This window comes from Chionomys nivalis, chromosome 22, assembly GCF_950005125.1.
Source record: "Chionomys nivalis chromosome 22, mChiNiv1.1, whole genome shotgun sequence".
Classification (NCBI taxonomy): Eukaryota; Metazoa; Chordata; class Mammalia; order Rodentia; family Cricetidae; genus Chionomys; species Chionomys nivalis.
In genome coordinates, this window is record NC_080107.1 from 28576704 (window position 1) to 28596304 (window position 19601).

A 19601-nucleotide genomic window follows, 5' to 3' on the forward strand; every position below is an offset into this window, starting at 1 on the left:
TGGAACACTTAAGAAAACAACCACATTGCATGGCTAATACTGGTTCAAGCCTCTGCTTTCATGAGGTTCCAAAGCCCCACAATGCAGTGAGATCCAGGACGCTAGTGTCGTCCCTGACATTTCAACCAATTCCTATTCTCACGGTTATGGTTCCCCCTAATTGCAATGAAAGTTTTCTCTTGAACCAATCACACTTTGGGATGGTTTGTGTGAAAGGTTATAGCTTGCTCGCTACATAGTGTTTATTCAAGTGACATCAAATAATGTCTCAGGCTGCCTCTGTAAACCAGACTCGATTTTTCATTGAACAATTTATTTTGATAAAATAAAAAAAAAACTGTCCCAATGATTCATGTTACTCATTACTTTTATAAATTATTCAACAGAGAAATAACAAATACTCTAAGAAATATAAACTAAATTGAACTAAACACATCAAAATTAATGAATAGTTTATCCTTGATTTTATTGTGTTTATTCAATCGCTGCTTAATTAGAAAACTGCCATTATTTAGACTACAGATCCCTATCACTGTAAAATCCATGAGCCTCTCCTATAAAACTATTATTAACTTTAGAATCAGTGATTGCTTCCCCCAAGCCAACACTAATGAAGTCTAAATTGTATTTCAATAAAATTAAAAGTTGGGAAGCCTAAGTTAGAAACTTCAGAGGGGAGGGGCTTCCCAACAACTATGCATAGAGTTTCTAGGTTCTTCAGCATTTGTTCAGATCCTTTTGAAACCATTTTGATTATTTAAAGGCAGACGACAGGGACTCAACTTAGGAGATATAAATTCTGGAAACAATAAAATACATTAGCTCTGAGTTCCATTTTTGCCTGAGACTACAGAAACGTGTAACTCAATACCAAAAATAGTTGACGGCCATAACACTGTGCAACCATGAAGTCTGTCATAGCTTCCAGGAATGGAGGCAAAGACAAGTATAAAATCAAGTCAGTTCAACTCACTTTTATAGGTCAGTCATGTCAGTGTGGTGATTACCCATCAGCCCTCTGTCCAGTTCATGCCGCAACTTTTAACGCTCTCCAGTTTTGATATGCATATGTGAAATGGAAAAGTAGCAATGAGCATACTTGTGAAAGCATTAAAATCTAACAAAGTGCCATCTTGCAAGGGCATCCACTAAGAGAAGTTCATAGACCCCAAAATTCCTGTATTTAGTTATAAGATTATACTCCGAGAATAGTAGAATGTCTGGGGTTCCCTCTCATTATCCTGTGAGTATTTTTTGTGGCAGCTGAGAACTTGCGGAAATTGTGTGCAAGAAGTCGAGTGAAATACACATCACATAAAAAAAAAAAACCTTCAATATAGCCATCCCCATGTTGGGAACAATTTTCGTATTGAATGCAACAGGATTGGTCCCTATAACTTGGAAGTATGTCGGCCAGCTACTACACTGATGACAAAAAACTAAAATCTGGAGGCCTATCCAATCCCACTAAAGCCCACAAGGAGCAATGGTCACACATTATTATACCTAGGGTCAAAACAAAAGCAAAATATAGTCTAGGGCAATTAGTCCAATATTCATCTATGTAAACACATAGTAATAGCACACAGATAACATGTGATTCTATATGTAAGAATACCTCAGGAGAGGTATATACATTACATATACATTCTCTGCATGAGCCAGTTTGGCTTCCACACAAGCTGTAACCAGTCAGAGGCATCGTGGTACATGAGGAGGTAGCCAAATGCTCGTTGTTTAAATAGGGCCCATTTACTGGAGTCCAAGTTATAATTAGGGGTTTTTTTCCTTTGGTTTTTAAAGGCAAAAAGTGAAGACACAAACTCCTAATACATATAATTAAGACAAGCAGCCTTAACCTCGCAGGTTTTTAGAGATTCTCGCTGTCACTCTCAACACAGGCTTCCTGCTGAGAGCATAATTATGGTTTTTGCTGCACTTCATACTGTCTGCCTCCTAGAGCGCGAACACCGTTTGTTATTAAGAGAAGACTGGCAGATCCTGCCCCCTCTGCACGGAATGCTTCTCCCTGACACTGCTTACCTTTTATCTACTCTTAAATGTGGAGTGGGGAGAGGAGGAGAAGGCTAATGAACTACCGAGACTTGGTAAATTCTAGCCTCTTGGAATTAATAGAGTGTTTCCCCCCTTCCACCAAAAGAAGCCATATGTCTCCTCGACTTGACACACCTGCATTCTATACCCGTAGCTGTCCTTTCTTTACTACACCTATAAACCAGGGTAAAATAAAAAGCAAAGCCAGAGAATCCTAACTACCTAAGCTAGCATAGTGGGAAATTCCATCTCAAATTAAATTGCATAGTCTAAACCAGTAAGCCTGCGGGCCACATTCGCATTTAACATCAAGGTGGTAGGCACATCTTTTCTCCTGGTTGACCACAAGTGTTTTGAGCAGCAGTTGAAGAGGAAAGTGCATGCTGTTTCCAAAGAGATGCTCTGTGTCCTTTAAAATGAAGAACTTGACTTTTATTGGAGCGCTGATAACTACGTATTTTCAGTCGTGTACAGGGAATGACAGAAAATGGATTTCTTTCCGCCCAGACTTATCGCCCTCAGGATTAAGTTGCTCTGCAGGGTGGTTAGGCATCCTTAACTGGCTTTGCATATCACCCAGGCTGGAAAGTCTCATTATGCACCGCACCCTGCCCTGACAGCCTGCATCAGAAAAGACAGCTCTTCAGGTTGACTATGTCTTTTCTGAACTCTTCCTAAGCTGCCAAGGCTATGAAACATCTGAGAACAAAACACACAGTGGACACAGAAAGAAACAGAACAACATTTGAGCATCTTGCATCAGGAGGGACTTCCTTCCTGATGCCTTGTTCTCCACTTGATAGAAATAGGGCATTTGCAATAGATAATGAGAATACACATGTAAGTGTTATAACTTTGTAATCATATCCTGAAGCAAGGACTCAATTATATATTTTAATATCCAAAAGAGCTTAGTAAAATGATAATATAAACTAGGAGAGAACTATGGAGTGGAAGAATTATTGGGCAGCTTAAAGACATGAAATACATTTAGGTCAACTTTAATAACTTTTTTAAAAAAGAATGTCATCCATAAGTACTGTATTCACATCATTTCTACCCCCTTCCTCGCCTTCTTTGTCGTCTCCAATTCCTTCTTAAATCTATGACCCCTTCTTTTGTAACTTATTGGTATATACGTACAAGTATTGTTATGCACATGCACATATGCTTATTTGTGTGCATACACACACACACACACACACACATCCCACTGAATCGTAGTCAGCCAGCAGGGAGTGAGCATTTAGCTCATCTGAGCCTCATTGCTCCATGCCCCACAGGCAAACACATGTGTCTCAAGCAGCAGAGATTTAGAGAGTCTAGTTTTGTTATTCAACCAATAGCCATAGCCTGTATAGAGTGAGGGAAGGTATTGGTTTTTTGTTTTTTGTTTGTTTTTTCCGCTTTGCTCTCTGGCCTTTGAGGCTTTATTCTTTGGGGCCTACCCAGCTCCCAAATAAATACATGGAGATTTTTTTTCTTACTTATGAATTCCCCGACTTAGTTTATTTCTGACACCCTCATATAGACATACTTGCAAAACATCAGTGCACATAAAATACACATAAATAAATTATATTTAAAAAATTAGCAAGCTCCACCGTAGCACAGAAAGATCCCATAATCTGTATCAGTTACTTCCTGGGAAGAGCAATTCTGGAGTACAGTGTCACGGAGGGGAAACACTACCTTATTTCTATAGTCCACAGTCATTCTCCATGAGCTACCCCACATCCCATCCCGGGTTTCATCTGAGGAGCATCCCATCCCCCATGAGCTCAATGAGGTTGGCTTGCACTGCTTCGACAAGCCTAAGACCAGGGAAGAGCAGACTGCATTTTCTCCTGTTGTAGCTAGCTTTAGTGTCCTTGACCTTACAGGCTGTTCTGACCTGTCACTGTGGCTAGCCAGACCATGGCCATTGCAATGGCTCCATGTGTTACAGACAGACCCCTTAGCTGGGTCAGTAATTTCAATTTCCACCACAAAGGGGGAGATCTACAATTGTATATTTGGCTACATGGTTGCCTACCATGTTTAAATTTTTTGTTTCATCTGTATTGCTTAGTGACTCTGCCCTTCTTTCACCCTTACAGTAAACTGTTGTTTGATGTTAGAAGCCTTTCAGAAGCTCACAGGCCCCAAACGGAATTTCTAATAACTTTTTTTCTCCTCAGATGCTCTGGCTTTACACAGATCTTGTTATATTTTCCTGGAGTGACCCAGACAGAAACCTTTGTCTACTCCACCCCTCTCTCACCCGATTCTGAGCACTTATCACCTTACAAACACTGTTTGCAAGTTGGCCGAAAGCATTCAGATCCAGAGTCTCTCCAGCCTTGAAAAGATCACCCGGCAAAGCCACGGAAATCCCACACAGCTGTGAAATTCCTACTACATGAACTTCCTTAACTCTCCTGTGATGACAGCTTCATCAGGCCCAATGATCTGAGTAACAAACACAGCATTTCATCTCACCAATTCTCTCAGTAACCCCTTTCTGTATCTACCTGTCTGTCTGTCTGTCTCTGTCTCTCCCCCTCTCATCTTTCAGTTCCTGACTCTTCATGAGGACCTCAGCTGTTGACTACCAAGCGTGTCTAATGACTCCTACTCCCCTCAGGTTATGCAGTCTTTGGGTCAATTGAGATGAGTATTTCTATTGCTCATTGCTCCACATCCAGAGGACTCAGACTGAGTCCATCTGGCCCCGTGTCCCACAGTTCCACAGGCCAGCATGTTATATGTTATTTCATTTCTTACTTGGAAGTCTTTCTGAACTCAAGCAATTTAGACTCACTTATCATAGTTTGCTGTCCTGCGCCATTATTAAGGTTTCTAGCTGTATATTAATCACGGACTTTTCCCTTTCACCCTGCTAAAGGTCAAACCTTAGAAGTGTCTTCCAGGTAGCTGTCTCACCACTCATGATCCAATTCCTCCTGAGGATTCTATGACTTTTGATTCCAGAAAGGGCTCTTCAGTACAGAACTAATTTGCCCCCTTCTTCTTTTTCATCAAAAAGACATGTAATCCCCTGCTTCATAAAAGAGTATGGACACCCTGAAAATCTATCTAATCATACTCACTTTGGTTTGGTCCCAGCTGCAATTCTTATTACCCATCATCATAAGTGTGCAGCTGTCACTATAGCAAGAAGGCAGGCCTCCTCATACCATGTAAGGAAGGTAGCCCCATGGGTTCCCCCACAGATGCCGCACCCTTTGGCAGACCAGCCCCAGTTTTATGTCTTAACACCCAGAGCAGCACCCAAACAACTGCTTCTCCAAAACGTGTCTTTGGGTGCAGAAAAGTACCAGGAGCCAAGTGTGGATTGCCCTCCCAAGTAGAGGTAGCCACTCTGCCCAAGCTGTGAACAGTGGATACAAAATAGTCAGGCCTTGAACAGTGGATACAAAGTAGTCAAGTGGTGAAAGTGGATACAAAATAGTCAAGCGGTTAACAGTGGATACAAAATAGTCAAGTGGTGAACAGTGGATACAAAGTAGTCAGTTGGTGAACAGTGGATACAAAATAGTCAAGCGGTTAACAGTGGATACAAAGTAGTCAGTTGGTGAACAGTAGATACAAAATAGTCAAGCGGTTAACAGTGGATACAAAATAGTCAAGTGGTGAACAGTGGATACAAAGTAGTCAGTTGGTGAACAGTGGATACAAAATAGTCAAGCGGTTAACAGTGGATACAAAGTACTCAAGTGGTGAACAGTGGATACAAAATAGTCAAGTGGTGAACAGTGGATACAAAATAGTCAAGGGGTTAAAATTAATCAGGAAAACTAACAGAAAGAGATCAAGCCGGCTCATTTAAATCTCACCATAAGGTTTGAACACTATTCTCTGTATACAAGAGAATGCTAAATAGGTTTAAGCAAAGCTAAATAATCAATGAGCATATGGAATTTAAGGCAATTATCTAGCAGAGTGGTGTGGAGGAGGACCAGAGATGGAAGGGACAAGATGAGAGAGATGGCATCTGCCCAAGGTGAATCCCCACCATGCATTTAGATCTCAGGTCAAACCTTTCTGCTTGATTTTAACTCAGATCCCTTTAGCCCCACTGCACCCAATCCTGAACCGTGCACCTCACTATCAATGGAATTCAGTTCTTCCCCAAATGTTCCATTCATGCTGAAGTCCTTAGACATCTGTGTGCTTCAGGTCCTCCCCTTCCTTCCCCCCACTTCTTGCTTCCTGCCTACTAACAGTTTCTGTCTCCTCAAGGTCTCAGCCTTCTGAATTTGCCTTCCTCTTTATGGTACCCGCCTACCTCATGGCCTTTCCCCCTTTACCTGTTAAATAGCATACCTAATTCCAATCAAATAGTGAATAATAGAGTTAATATTAGACTCTCTGCAGTCACAACTCTCCACAGTGCCTGACACTGCAAATACCATAATACTTAATGCCCTATAACAGCTACGAGCTGATTTCTCCAATTTGTCAAGGCTGATTCAAATTTCTCGATGTTTTTGTTCCCTTTATTAGTACTAGAGATTAATGCTTCCCCCCAAAGTCATCTATTTGTTGTTATATAATACTAAAGTAGAAATTAAAACTCGAAATACATCATCTTTCTGTTTAATTCTCATCACTCCAAGCTACAGTGTTATTAGGCACAAGATCTCCTAATTAAGTAAAAAAAAAATCTGTTTTCAAATGCCTTGAAGCCACATAAACACAGATCTTCAATTTCCAGGTTTTCCCAATCTCACAGCTAAAACAGTTTAGTTTAGTTGGGAAACATCTTTCCTTCTTTCTTTTTCTGTTATAATAGTAGATTTCTATTAAGTATTCCAGGATCAGAGTAATAGCAACAGATGTAACAAACTCAAAAATGCATACTGACTCTGTCATAGTAAATGCTATGTTTTTGTTTTGATTTTTGGTTTTTGGTTTTTTTCACATGAAAAGCCCACAATCAGTGTTGCCTATTAGGAGCCTTTCCTCTCATCAGAGATTTCAGACTGCAAGTTTTTCATCTTGTAACTTGAACTCCTCACATTTCATCCCGTTCATCTTGTTTATTGGCAAATTCTGAAGGAGTGGTTAAAGCCCATCCCTAATGAAGAAGACATTTGCAATTGGTCAGCTGATACCTGATAAGAGAGGGAAAATGGATTTTAGCCAATGGAGTGACACTGGGAACATCAACCATACTCTAGAACGGGCCCCAAGCCATGAGCAGTTAACCAACACAAAATGGATCGCATGAATTTTCATGCCTGCTTTTTGTTTTGTTTCAATACTTTTTGTCTTTTATCTGATTAATTTTTTTCCTTTTTTATTTTTTGTCTGTTTTGATTTTGTTGCTGTTGTTCCAGGGTGTGGGTGTGGGTGGGTGGGTGGATGGGTGGGCGTTTTCTTTTGGGGGGAGAGAGAGAACATGAAGTTGAGTGGGTAAGGAGATAGGGAAATCTTTGAGGAGTTAGGGGAGGGGAAAGAACATGATCAAAATACATTGCATGAAAAAATTTCAAAGAAAAAATGCCTTTAAAGAGTGGTCTGTGATGTGCTGGGGAGGAAGTTCAGTTGACAGGATGTATGTGCAAGTCCCTGGGTCCAGTACTCAGCATAAACTGGGCATGGTGATACAGAGATAAAGCCAGTTTTCAAAGGCCAAAGAATTTGAGGTCTGCTGCGTAATTAAAGGAAAGTCCACAAGAGCCCATAATAAAGGGTAACAAATGTTTGTTGGGGACCACACACAATAGAAAGCTGCTGCGTCCCTCTGCTCTGTGGGTGCTGGGGTTGTGAACGGAACTCTGACCTCTAACCAAGAGAAGAGAAAAAGAGGGCGGACACACTTCCTGTCTGATCCTTATAGTATCTCAGACCACGCCCTAATAGGCGAGTCTAAAAGGCTATTGGCTGAATGAATTCCCACAACAGATGTCGTCCTCACAACTAACTTTAGTGGACAGAGAACAGTCTCTGCTATGGTGAAGAACAACTACTAGCTATTATTCAATCTCATTATCAATAGTTGAATCCTACTCAGTGGCTTTAGATCTAAGCCATGAAGGTGCTCCTCTATGACAACTTCTAAGACCTGGCTTTGGGATACTTACCATCCATTCCCTGAGTTTTCAATGCCATCCTGCTTTATCTCACATGCCTGGTCAGTTCGTATAGAAAGTCACATTCGTAAACACCATCTCACAGTTATCTTTCCCTTGCATTCTTTCTGTATAAAATGCATTTCGCTCACACATATTATTGCTTGCTTTACTTGGAAAGAATTGGCTTTTCTGTCTTTGAGAAGTACCAAAGTGTAAATAGTTTTCAGTGTTATACTGCCTCTCTTTGTCTGATGTCTCACAGCAGCTATATACAGCATGTAAATGAACACAGTGCTGTTTCTGCAAAACTATAGGTACTGACATGGATTTGTCTTATACACTGTAATTTGTAGGCATTTGTTCTATGAGCAAAGATTCCTTTTTTTCCTTCTGAACCTCTTTGGGTTATCCTGTTGTGATGTAGTGAGAGACCCTGTCTTAGGAAACAAGGCAGATGGCTCCTGACCAATGACCCCTGAAGTCAAGTTTTGATTTCCACACACATATACACACAGACACACACACACAGAGAGAGAGAGAAAGAGAGAGAGAGAGAGACTTGACCAATGGCTTGATACCATTTCACATTCCGTTCGTTTCTAATTGTAGAAGATGATATTTGGAGGATGGGTAGGGATTTAATCTAAGGGAATGATTCTCAAGGTCCTCCTTAGAAAAAAGGCCGAAAACACTCTGAATACAGCTGAGATTCTGATTCCACTTGGCTCCTGTGTTTCTTGCTTCTAACTTCAAACATTGTGGGATGGGTAGTGGTGAAGCATGACTAATGAAAACTCAGAGAGAGAAATTGGGGTTCAGCCTGAAGATCCAAAAAGCCAAACAACCAGTCACTGACTCTTATCCTTGACTTTAGTCTGAAATGGCGATCCTGCCTCCCAGAATCTCAGAATAAGACTGTGTTGAGAGTTGTTTCCTTCCATTTTATAATCCTCTCTAGGGCTGGGATTAAAGACATGCACCACCATGATTAAAGGCATGCACCACCCGGTTTCTATGGCAACTAGTGTGGCTACTGGGATTAAAGGTGCCTGTCATTATGGCTACTGGGATTAAAGGTGTGTGTTACCATAACCTGGTCTGTAAGGCTGACAAGTGGGACTATTTTACTCTCAGATCTTCAGTTGGTCTTTATTTATTAAAATGCAGTTGAAATGGCACTACATAGTGGTGATGAAGTTTACACTTAAAGCTGGAATTCACCTCTGATAAAATGCTTACACCCAAGATTACCAAACCAATATGTGGAGAGCCCAGAGTAAATCTCAAACTTATAAACTCTGAGTCTGCTGTTACTTGAACCACAGCATCTTACCCTGGTCTGTGAATGGACCTCTCCACTTCTCCATCCAATCCACTGTATTCACTAATATGTCCCACATGACCTGTGTGAGCACTGGGTTGTGAGCCTTGACTTAAAAGAATCATAAAACATCTCAGTAAGCAATGGCTCCTTTAGCAACTGGGACAGTTCATCTCAATTGTCAGCCTGACAGGATACAGAGTAACATGGGAAACAGGCCTTTGTGTGTGAGGGATTATCTACACTGGGCTGCTTTGGGGTTAAGAACCACCTTTTCCATGGACAGCACCATGCCATGGGCTGGCATCCTAAACTGAACAGGAGGAAGTAAACTGACCATAAACATTCACTGACAGCTGCTTCCTGACTATGGCTTCCTTGCCCTGATGAGCTGGTCTCAAACTATGGGCCAAAATAACCCCTTCCCTAATTCAGTTGTTTTTGTTAGGGATTACAACGCGGTGAGACAAGTAACTAATAGCAATTATCCAATTCTACTCATTATCCAATTCTAAATTTTATAAATATTTAGATATTTATAAACGCATAATTCACATTAGGGAGAGGTTTAGAACACTGAAGGAGGGATCTAAAATAGAAAAAAAAAGACTTAGTTTTGTGCTTTTAACCATCTCAGCATGCAACTAACAATGCGCTAAGTTGGTCCTTCGGGGAAACTCTAGCAGCGGTCTCCAGAGCACAGGAGCGTTTCCTATTGAACAAGGTCAGCAGTGCCCTCCACTGCCTTGCCTTCCATCTGGAATAGCCCCGTTGGTTTTGTCATCCCCACAGGCACTATTCTGACACAGCTCGTTAATTTTTACAGGATCTTGACCCGTAAGAATAAATGGTCTATGCTTCAGTGTCTAAGTATGTACATAAAGAGATTAGACCTTAACTTAAGGGCTATATAGGTAATCTGGGACCCAAGAAAAACTATAAATGCTCAAAGAATAGGAACGTTTGGGGTATTTATTTATTATGATTTCAAGCAAACATAATGTAGCCTCAGATACTCCAAATCTGTGTGGAAGGAAGTACCCAGAGTATTCCCTGCCACGTGTTACAACTGGTTGCTGGTGCATAGTGTCATCATTGCAGCCCCTTCCATGTGGATGCATTCCTGGTTTGTTGTAACTAAATCTCTCTGTGGATGGGAATGCAAAGAAAAAATGGATAAAGAACTAAAATCATCTTCCCAGTAAACACATCAACCGCTGAAGGATAAACTTAGTATACTATGAGGTTGGTTGTGTGGGCAAAATTAAGTAACTGTTCATGAGGGAGAAATGAAAGCAAAGCACAACAGCTTGTAAATGCCCAATACCTAAAACAGATACAGGACAATCTAAGTATAGTCAGCAGTCACACTGTAGTTCTAAACTAACTTTTCATTCAGATGAATTCCTTTTAACAGAATGCCAACAGATAAGAGAACCAAAACTGACACTCTTTCAAAGTTGTATCTTTGTTTAGCGTATAAACAAAGTAAAATAAAATAAAAGTACAATAAGGGCCAGTGAGATGGTTCAGCAAATAAAGGCTCTGGGTGACCAAGTTCAGTAAGCTGCTTTCAATCCCTAGGATCCACATGGTAGGAGAAAATGAGTTCTCCTCTGACCTCCACAGACACCTTATATTATACACATTCATGCACACACACATATATACACAATAAATAACTGTGATAAAACATGTTAAAGTGAAATCCTAAAAGCTAAAATGATGTGGGATTCTGCTCTGTATGCTATTGGTTAATAAAGAATCTGCTTTGGCCTATGGCAGGGCAGAATAGAGTTAGGTGGGGAAACTAGCCTGAATGCAGGGAGAGAGAAGGAGGAGTCAGGCAGACGCCATGTAGCCACCCAAGAAGCAGGATGCGAGGCAACAAAACACAAGCCTCACGGTAAAATATAAAATAATATAAATGGGTTAATTTAAGATGAAAGAGTTAGTTAATAAGAAGCCTGAGCTAATAAGCAAAAGAGTATGTAATTAATGTTAAGTCTCAGAGTGGTTATTTCATAAACAGCTTAGGGAACAGGAGGGCAGAGAAAACCCAGTCCAGGGGGACCAGCAGGATGGAGAACATTTGTAGCTACAATAACATTCTTAGCACTTTGTCCAGTTGTGAGTCTTAGTATTAACTGTCATCCATTGCCAAAAAGAACTTTGTTGAAAGCTATAGTCATCTGTGAGTTTAAAGGACAACTTAATACTATGTCATGGGGCAGAATGCAGATTAATATGAATGAATTAATTTGGTATAAGACCTAACTGTGAATGAGACTAAGTTAAGACCAAGCAATCATAAATAATAAGTCTCTGTGTCATTATTTGGGGGCTGGCCATCCAAAGAAAGTTCAATTACAACCAAGACTGTTGCCAAGGTTATAGGTGGCTTTCCACAATTGACAACAAGGCCCCATTGCTGAAGACAAACTCTACACAACTCACTGAACATGGAGAAGTGAAACTGGTGCCTACCTAGAGTCTTCAACCCCTACTGGCTTGTGTTCTTGGTACAGGAAGGTACTCTGTACACTACCAAAAGAGAAATGGAAACACTAACACAGCTACAAACCTTTCGGTCTACAATGGCGCTCTGCCTGCAAGATAGATTAGTGAAATGGTGGCACAAAGCTTGTGGGAGTAAACAACCAGTATCTGATTTGAGTTAAGGCCCACTCCATGAGATAGAACCCATACCCAACACTGTTTGTGATGACCAAGAGTCTGAGACTAGATAGCCCAGGGACCTAAAGGAAAACTACATTCTTAAATGCTGTTCTTAGTAGAACACACCAACAAATGAGTCCTAATGACATTCTGCTATACTCATTGATAAGACCTTGCTCAGTCGTCACCAGAGATGCTTCCTCCTGCAGCAGATGGGAATAAATACAGAGACTTGCAGCCATACAATATGCAGAGAATGAGAGATCTTGGAATATTTATTCCTAAATGGGATATTTTGTCAAATCCCTCTCCTAAGGGCTCACAGAACCCTGCAGAAGAGGAGGCAGAAACATAGTAAAAGCCAGAGAGAAAGGAAAACACCACAGAAAAAAAAAGGCCTTTTAAACAGGCCAGGGCAGACACATATATGAATTCACAGCATGAGGAAGCATGCAGAGAGCATGCATGGGTCTGTACCAGATGGGGTTGTAGAGCTAAAATGAAAAGTCAGCACATGCTCCATCCCTAACTGAGAAGCTATCTCCAACTGAAAACCACTTGCAAATGAAAATTTAGCTTTCTCCAAGGGAGTCTCAAACAGTGATTTGGGGAAACAAATTACTCTTAAGGGTAAACCACGTGCCCAAAAGGAAATGACCAATAGAAGATGAACCCAATGGCATCAATGAAAATTCCTTTTTTCCTAATGTCATGCCTAAGCTTTTCTCTTTTTTCTTTTTTCTTCCATTTTTTAAATTTTATTTTTATTTTATCTTTATTTTTTTACCTGTAGATCCTTTGCTTATATATTATGGTTTCTGGCTTTGTATTTTTATGGGATCCTAGAGAGTGCAAACTAGGGTGGTTTTTGTGTCTATATCTATTTATTGTGCCTCTTTTCCTTCTCTTTGTTTTTGTCCCATTCCTGTTCGCTTACTTTTAGTTTTCACAATATTTTATTTTATTATTAATCTTCAGATGCATGTTTTCTAATGTGAGGCAGAAAGAAGGTGGGTTCAGATGGGAAGGGATGTGGGGAGAAAGTAGGAAAAGCAAGGGGAAATGGTAATCAGAATATATGGTATGGCAAAGTATATTTTTTCAATAAAATAAAAGAATCATTCTGATTATTGAATTATATCATTTATCAGAAACCCTGGTGATGACTAACTGCTTTCTCATGGATAACCTCCCACTGAGTGTGCAAAAGTCTTCATGATGACTCTAGATGAAGAGGACACCAAGTAAGAAGTCCAGAAGGTTGGAAGCTACTAACCAAAAAAGCCATGGCAGGCCTGAGTCACTCTCAGAGTCAATGTGGCATAAAGAACCTTGAGGAAACAGAGGAAGTAAAGGAGGGCATGTTTTCATCCCCTAAAATTTTATTTGTGCCATCAACTTTTATATTTAACAAGAAAGCCATGGGCCAGTGAGGACCAGGAAATAACAAGATTCGTTGCAGCCGAAACTGACATAAGTATCTTTTCTCTTATAGATAAAACTGGCATGAGACAGGTTCCAAACTGCAAAAAAAATGTTGATTTTTCAACCAACTATGTACCATCTCCATTCTCAGAATAAATATGCAACCACCAGGTCAAGGTCATTCGGTGTAAGCTGACAGAGAGCCAGAAGTCAAATAAAAAGAAAGCAAGTGATGATGAGGACCAGACAGCTATGTGGCCGCTAGTGTGTGTGAAGAACATTGACGGTGACCCTGTCAGACCTGTATACAGCCTCATCAAGCTTCTGACAGGCCCAGCTGAAATAAGCTGACGCCCAGGACCCGGCTGACCAAACCGTAATTCTAATTAGACCCGAAGATTTTCTGATAGCTTCTTCTAATATCCGAATGTCATTAAAAACAGATAGCACCAAGTGAGGCAAAAGTCTCCAAAGTCTCTGACACAATTCAGGCTCAAGCAATAATTATCCAATGGGGTATCTTCACCTGTTAGACGATGAAGTATCTCCATAGTAGAGAATGATGTGATGTGTCAGAAAGAACATAGACTGAGTAATTAACCCTGGATTCAAATCCTTGATGTAGGAGTTCCTTCTGTTTGTGTGTTGCTTTCATTGGTGAATGAATAAACTGCCTTGGCCTAGTTGATAGGGCAGAGCTTAGGTGGGGAAAATTAAATGGAATGCTGGGAGGTAGAAAAGCAGAGTCAGATGAGAACCACCATGGAACTGCCAGAGTCAAACATGCTGAATCTTTCCCAGTATGCCACTGCCACGTGGTGATATACAGATTAATATAAATGGGTTAAACTGAGATGTAAGAGTTCGACAATAAGAAGTTAGAGCTAATGGGCCAGGCAGTGTTTTATTAATACAGTTTCTGTGTGATTATTTTGGAGCTAAGCTAGCCAGTGGCCAGGATGAACAAGCAGCCCACTCCCTGCAATGAATCCTAGGGTCATGAGAAGTACATTATTCTATGTAATTAATATTTGCTTGAGCTCAGCTTATATATTTGCAAATTATAAGAACTCTACAGAGCTCTATGAAGAAATTAGGGAAGAAATGCACATAAATTGGGGCCTAAGTCTAGAGCCCCAGAACTGGTAAATAAGGCTGCATTGTTCGCTGGTGTTGCGTATGTAGAATCACTGTAACATTTTGAAGGATTTGTGGTCCCTGCACTTATAAGAAACAAAAGCTGTTATATAAAATCAACAAAGCTTCAGAAAAATCTCAGCTCCATCAGAAGCCTGCTAGCTCAGAACCTCATTCACAGGACCCAGGGGAGGGCTTTTATGGACATTAAAGAAACACACTTGGAAATTCTAAGAAAGTCCTAAAGCAACGAAGATGTATTTACATTTAGAAAATTCCAGGACATCCTCCGAAGATCTGGGGATAACAATTGCTGCTCTGAAATACCCTCATTCACAGAATGAAGATGATCTCTGCCATGCTGTGGAGATTAGTTGAGATAGGCCTATACAAAAACCTACATACCTCCCACTTTCATGGGGTGGGGAGCTATATTTTTGATGTTTTCATATTTGTTAACAGTATCAGAGTGTTTTACACATAGTACATATTCAATTAACTTGTTCAATAAATGTATTAAACAATTTTAGGATGTTAACAATACACTTTGTAACAGCAACATCAACACAGTAAATACAGAATAGTGGCTGGTTATTAGGAGCTTAGATAGCAGAGGAGAGAATGGAAAGATATTCACCAAAGGATATACAATTATCAACATATAGGAAGCATGCGCACTTTTGAAAAAATGTTAACAGGGCAAGCAAATATAAAAAGACAGAAGGTTGATAAGTGAATGTCTGGGCTCAGTTGATGGGAGAGGGTGGAGAATATCAGTGTTTATAGAGCTTTGTTTTTTCTTTTTTCTTTTCTTTTTTTTTTTCTTTTCTTTGAGACAGGGTTTCTCTATGTAACTCTGGCTGTCCTGGAACTCACTCTGTAGACCAGGCTGGCCCCAAACTCACAGAGGTCCGCCTGCCTCTGTCTCCCTGTGTGCTGGGACTGAAGATGTGTACAACTGCTGCCCAGCAGAGTTTCTTTCACATGTGATGAAAAGAATCTAGACTCGATGGTGGTGGCAGAACATTGCTAATATTCTATGAATCACTAGATTATGCACTTCAAGTAGGGAAATTGTGTGAGGCATGGATATCTCCATAAAGCTGCTCCTCTTAAAAAAAAGAATGCTGAAACAAGAAAGCATTTTCATATCAAAATATGCACACTCATTTAGCCACAAAATGTATCTTTGCTATATTACAAAATGGTGGGACTTACTACAAGATCAATTGGTCATGGGGAATGAATTACTGTTGATCTCACTGGTCTTGCGTGAGTTATGCCTGTACTAAACATGCTGTATACATTCCAGTTCCAGATGTAACGCTACCTTTCTCTCAGCAGATTCAAATTACACAGTGAGCATCAGTCAGAGCTTCATGCGTCCAAGGTTCAAGAAGCAGACTCTATTGAGGCTAGAAACATATGATTAGCAGAATGAAGAAAATCGTCTACCTGGAAAGACACTGTGATGAACCATGGTGGTGTTCACAAAGGTAAGGGAGGCTTCAGAAAGAAGCTGTTGACTGGGACCCGATGGACGCACTTCCTGAAGGAGTTAGTAAAAATATGGCACCAAGTGGCAGAAAGTAAATAAATACAAATCACATGGATGGCTCTGGAACCTGATGGCTAGCTCATCCTTTCTGGAGCGCAGAGAGGGGTGGTAGAGGAAGAAAACAGAAGAGGCAGACAGGGACAGCTTCATGTCTTGCAGATTTCACTTTGGAAGCTGTGGGCAGTCATTAAAAGATTCTGGGTAGGGCAGCAATACAATTGCATTTCCCTTAAGGTAGGCCAGGAGGCAGAAGCGAGAAGGATGAATCAGGGGAGGAGGGAGAGAGGAACAAGTGGGGAGAGGCAAGCGAGCTCCAGACAAGGAGGAGAATGGATGCAATGTTGTACTGAAATGGCGGCTTGAACGTTGTCAGAGTGGGCAGGAGGACGCAAAGAGAATGAGACAAAGTAAAACAGAACTGAGGGGTTCTGAGGAGTGGCTGAAAACAATGGTCTTTCTAACCAGCGAGAGTCTCCAAAGAGTTAAAACTACACAAGGCTGGTGGGTTCGTTGGCAGTGTAAGTGTGAGACTGATAGGTTTTATCATTAGATGGTGGTGACATCCACCGAGGGAGGCAGCAGAGTATCAGGCGCACTTGAACGAGAAATAAATTGACTTGTTTGAAGGTACTGAAATTGAACAGTATAGTGTTCTTTTAACCTACAAATCACTTGAAATTGTGGGTCAAGTGTTAGCAAAGTAAGACGGGGCTCCTTTCCTTAGGCTAAGCTCCGTGAGAATAAACTCTTAAGAACCTAGGATGAGAGCTGGGGAGATAGCTCAGCTGGAAAACTGTTTGCCTTGAAAGCACAGGGACATAAGTTCAATACCCACAACCCTGTTTAAAAAGACAAAACAACAACAACAAGAAAACTAGGCATAGTGTTACATGTTTATAATTCCGGCTCTGGAGAGGTAGAGACAGGCAGATGTGCGGGGCTCTCTGAGGAGAAAGTCTATTGGGAAACTCCAGGTCAGTGAGAGACCCTGCCTTAAAAAGTGGTAGATGATAACCCGGGCTTGCCCACTTACCTTCACACAGTAAGTAGATGGAAACATGCACGCATATGCATACATAGGCATGTACAGAATATGGGACCATAAGTAGCAATAGTTTAACCTTTCTCCACAGTTTCATAGACAAACTTTATTTATTTATTTTTTTTTTTGGTTTTTCGAGACAGGGTTTCTCTGTGGACAAACTTTTTTTTAAAGGCAAACTTGAACACAGACCTGTGTTGAGCCTGTCAGAAAATTCACAGCTCTCTGAAGTACTATTCATTGGGTGTGGAAGTATTATGGGAATCTGGAAAAGAGACTCAGCATAAACATCACAGAAGCAGAGAAGAAGAAGAAGCAAGAATAAAGAGCAGAGAGAGTAAAGGACACTCTGAGCTTGGAGGCATGGCCCTCTGTCTCCAACCCTCTCAGCTCTTTCCTAACCCTGGTTAGGAAACTGCTCAGAACACCTTCTGGAACCACCAGAGAGCTTTTCAAAATAGAGCTTCATCCCCTCATTGACAAGTGTAACTTAACTGGTGTGAAACAAAGAGCCATTATCCTAGGAATAACATCAAGTTACTAGAGTACCCGTCCTGACTACACTATAAAATTTCTGAAGCTTGTAAAAAAACCACCGTGCTTAGGTCCCATCTTGCAGAGATTCAAATAATCAAAAGTGAGGCCTTGACTTCAGGAGTTTGTAGAAACCATGGTGTTGAGGACTGTGGACCCCCAGACCCTGAATTTCCTTGTCCCCTGCCTGCCAGAATAAACAACTTGTTTTCCTATGCTTGCAGCTGCTCTGAGCACAAGACCCTCAGGAGTTCCTGATGTCTGCGAAATGGTTTCTGGGAGTCTTGCAACTGAGAGTTAGGGCATGGCCATTGGTCAGGGAAAAGCATTATATAAGCTGCCCTGGAACACAATACAGGAGGCATTCTGGGCTTTCTTGGTATTACCCCCCCCTTCTCTCTCTCTCTCTCTCTCTCTCTCTCTCTCTCTCTCTCTCTCTCTCTCTCACTCTGTACGTTTCAATCTCTAGGCCCTTACCCAACTCACAAACCATACCGTAGCACATAGCGCATACAGCAGACGTTAAGCTACACCATGGATCATGGAAGTATGAAGCCTGAGTTTGAAACCACACAAATGGAGCTTCCAAAACAGAGCCTCTGAAATTTCTTCACTGCTTTCAAAACTGCTTCTCCCAGGCCCACTAGCAATAATGAGTCATCTGTGTATTTCTTTACCTAATTTAGACTCCAGGAGTGTGCTGTGAATTGTACCATCTTTCCCTTCTTCTCTATTACTTGGGTGATCACTGAGGACAAGTAAGACAGAGGCATCTCTTTTTCAGCAACAGACTGTCTCTGACCACGTCTTTGTGAGGTCTCACTTACTTTAGAAACAAGCACAAGATAACAAAATAATCCCAAGTCCTTAACTCTTGAGACATCCTTCTGTGGATTCCCTTTCAAAGCCAAACTCCTTTGGTAATACAGTCTCCTTGAGACAGGAGTTGCTGTAGGGCTCATGGTGGCCCTGTGACACTGAAACATGGGAGAAGCTGAAGAGAAATAACTTGTTCTAGAAACCCTAGACAGACTCTAGAGGAAAGGCTTAGCCACCCCTGTAGCCAGAAATGGAAATCTGGCAATTCTGTCCAAATGAAAGGAAGTTCCTGTGTTTTATGGGAACAGGTAATTGATATGAAAAGCACATACATTGTTATAATATAAAATGTAGGAGAACAAGTCTCAAGTGCCTTCATACTAATAATAGTATAATTTGGGGTCAAAGAATTGATAGCATGAATCTGGTACAAAATGCACTTAGCTGTAAGTTTGGTTTAACCACAGGACAACCGAAACCAAGAGGATAAACATCTACTTCTCACCAAGGAGCTTTTCATAACTGACGGTTACTGGGAGAGGAAAAAAAATCCATGTCCTTCAATGGAGTAATTCTGGATCCATCAGTCCCATCCCAGAATAGCTGACCAACACAAAATAGATGCCATGTCATCAGACCCATCCCAGAATAGCTGACCAACACAAAATAGATGCTATGTCATGTTTTGGGTTTTATTTTTGTGCTTTTTTGTTTTGGGTTGCAGGAGATGGGGACTAGGGGAGGAAGTGTTTTATCTTTTTAAGAGAGAGAAAGAATACGAGGTTGGATGGATAGATCTGGCAGGAGGCGGGGGAGGTGAAACAATATGACTAAATCTATTGTATAAAAAAAATTAAATATGTTTTAAATTATTTCCATTAGACACAAAGAGAAGACCTTTGTGATGGTCTGTCACTCCAGTCAGAAAGCTTACAGTCGGGAAAGCAA